Raw genomic sequence first — 3,359 nt, 5'->3', positions numbered from 1 at the left:
CAATGAACATTAAAAAAATTTTTTTTAATTAAAAAAATAAAGAGACATGAATGTTTTGTGTCATATGGTTGAAAATACATATACGTGTTAAGGAGAAAATGAGAAGCTTTAAAAATCTTTGTGCTGGCAGTCTACAACTTCAGGCTAAACCCTCAAGGCTGCTGGGAAGATAGATTCATCCCCCCTCCCCCACACACACACACAAGTGCGGCTCCTTGGGGGAAAAGTGTGACAGGCCTTTGGATGTATATTGTCAACTTCCCGCAAAGTTGTCCCCTAATTCCTCTTTCGCTGCTGAGGAAGAGGGCCAGGACAATTCCGACTTGTTCAGGCTCATTAGTCAGAAGCTGCTCAGGAATTAGAATGTAAGTTTCAGATGACTCCATTTTGCTTCCCTGAAACTTTGATTTTTGTCATCATTATGCAAATAGTTCTCAATACACCAGCCTCATTTAATGCTAAAATTAGGAACACATTAATTTTGAAAGATTTTATAGTAAAGCTTAATGGCATTTATAATTTTAGAGAATTTCAAGGATTTTGTCACTGCTCCCTCCCTGCCTCCCTGCCGCCAAACGTACTTTTGAAGCTTTTAATAGTCCTTTGCTTTTCTCTGAGGTGTAAGGTTGTTCTCGCTGATTGAAGGCCTACGATTTAAAATCCAAGCGATGGCACTTTTCACAGCCTGCTTTGTTTATTTGAAATGGAAAGTTTTTATTTCAAAGAAACAGCCTGCAAAGACCGGACGGTTGAAGCAGATCCGTCTAAAAACCTGTAAAGAAGATGCCTCAGGATTAGTGAAACTGGCAGGAAAAATAATGAATGTATAATCAAGTTCCCTTCATAAAAAAACAGAGTTCAGTCATTTTTAGCATCTTTTAATGAGAACCTGAGAATCTCATTTCCTAAATGACTTGGGCTTTTTAAAGTATTTTTTTCTTCTGAGGAATGTAGGTAAAGGACAGAAGGGGAAAGAAAGCCATTCATAATAGTACATTTACCAGTGGGATTTATTTCTGGAACTGTTTTGAAGCACACAATCCATCCCACCTGAACTGTTTGAAGAAAAGCCAATAACAAGGTTTTTTTCATCTGTGATAAACGGGGATTCGTCCTGGGGCGCCGAGCTGCGTGGTGCCTCCAGGCCTTCCTTCCCCTGCTGCCTGCTTCCGAAGCTGCCAAGTTTCCTTTCCTGCTCGGCTCTAGTCCCCATTTCACATTCTTCCTCCAGGTCCACTTCCCGGCCTGCATCCAGGCTGTCCCCAGAACCAGGCTGCTATATCTCTGTCACCTTGAACGCTGCAGAAGTGGGGCTGTGCTCTGGCAGCAGAACGCAGGAATTTTCCAAGCGATCAGAGAAAGCGGTGACTCCTCCGTCCCAGGCCACGTGCTCTACTTTACAGGTCCAGCCTCTCACCCTGTTCCACGCTGATGTGAGTGATCCTGGGACCATCAGGGTCCTTCAGAAATAGTGGCTGAGGGAGCTAACAGAGTGCATAGTTTCTTTGCCCATGCCTCTCTTATCTTCACAGTACCATCTGAATTCTTTATTTTTTTAAAAAAAGTTTTTTATGTCTTTATTTTATTTTGAGAGACAGAGACAGAGAGTAAGTGGGTGGGGGAGCAGGCAGAGAGAGAGGGAGACAGAGAATCTGAAGCAGGCTCCAGGCTCTGAGCTGTCACACAGAGCCTGATGCGGGGCTCGAACCCACGGACTGTGAGATCATGACCTGAGCTGAAGTCAGATGCTCAACTGACTGAGCCACCCAGGCGCCCCCATCTGAATTCTTTAAAACAAACAAGAACTGGGCACCTGGGTGGTTCAGTCAGATAAGCATCAGACTTCATCTTGGGTTATGATCTCTTGGTTTGCGGGCTCAAGCCCTGCATTGGGCTCTGTGCTGACAGCTCAGAGCCTGGAGCCTGCTTCGCATTCTGTGTCTCCTTCTCCCTGCTCCTCTTCTGCTCACACTGTCTCTCTCTCTCTCTCAAAAATAAATAAACATGGCAAAATAAATTTAAAACAACACCATCCTAACTCTCAGATTTACAAGAGTACTTTTCAAACTGATTTAGCAATACGTTAATCATCCCACCAGGAAACGGCCACATTTGTTCTTGGGAGGATCTCCTGAAAGTCACTGAGCCTTCCCTCTTCAAGCGGGAGATGTCCCTGGGCAGAGTGACAGCCCGCTAAACTGCTAAAGACCCAGCTTTCTCCCATCCAGAGTGTTAGAGCAGGGTCTCCCACTGCTGTGAGGTTTATGGGAGTCGTGAAGGTGACCCAGATGTCCTTTTGGTGCTGACGCCCTGAAGACTGGAAAACAATTACGTTCCTACCAAATTCAGAGATGATTTATGTAGCAGGGTCAACTGAGGTGCTCCGGGAAGACGTTAGCAACCATCTTCCATAGAGATGTATGTAAAGTATGTATAGATTTTGTGAGCTCATCACCCAGATTTCAGTTTTCTGTTGAACAGTGTGTCTTGATTAACGACACCCACATACACGCACTGACTACAAAGAGGCTTTCCTCACTGATGTAGGGCGATTCATGACAAAGTTTTAGAAAGAGATCTCTGCTTCCATACCACACATTGTTCTATCTCATCACAAATACACAGGCTGGGCAAAAAATCCGAAAATTGTTCACCTAGAGAAGGCAGGACGCAAGCAAGGTGCAGAGAACCAGGCAGAAAGCTGTTCAATAACATTAAAAAAATTTTTTTTTAATGTTTGGTTATTTTTGAGAGAGTGAGAGACAGATTGCGAGTTGGGGAGAGGCAGAGAGAGAGGGAGACACAGAATCTGAAGCAGGCTCCAGGCTCTGAGCTGTGAGCACAGAGCCTGACACAGTGCTCGAACCCACAATGTGATCATGACCTGAGCCGAAGTTGGATGCTTAACCGATTGAGCCACCCAGGTGCCCCTGTTCAGTAACATTTTAATTAAAAATCTCCCTTTGCAGCCAACTGTGTTTTCAGATGTAGAGTCCAGGGTGAGGGCTGATTTTCTTCTAGAGTGATGATTTATAACATCCAGCTTGTCTGCCTCATGGCCAAAAAGGCCTCTCACTGTCAGAGTTCTGGTGTTTCTTACTGCATAGTGTGTTGTGTACTTGGTGTGCTCTCAAGTGATGAGAGTTTTAATGAAAAACAAGTTTGGATGCATCAACATTCTGGACTTGCAGATTACCCAGCACAGGCACGCCTCACTCAGCAGGCTCGGAGAACTTTGGGAACATTCACTAGGGATGCTCTTAACCTCCCTTGTGTGTTTGGGTCAGTGACCTTACTACATTCTGCTGGGCAGGCTTAGATGTGTTGATAGGTGCCCTGAGCTGATGGACCAGTACAGT

Source organism: Crocuta crocuta, unplaced genomic scaffold (genome assembly GCF_008692635.1).
Source record: "Crocuta crocuta isolate KB4526 unplaced genomic scaffold, BGI_CrCroc_1.0 scaffold218, whole genome shotgun sequence".
NCBI lineage: Eukaryota > Metazoa > Chordata > Mammalia > Carnivora > Hyaenidae > Crocuta > Crocuta crocuta.
This window is presented reverse-complemented; position numbering follows the sequence as displayed.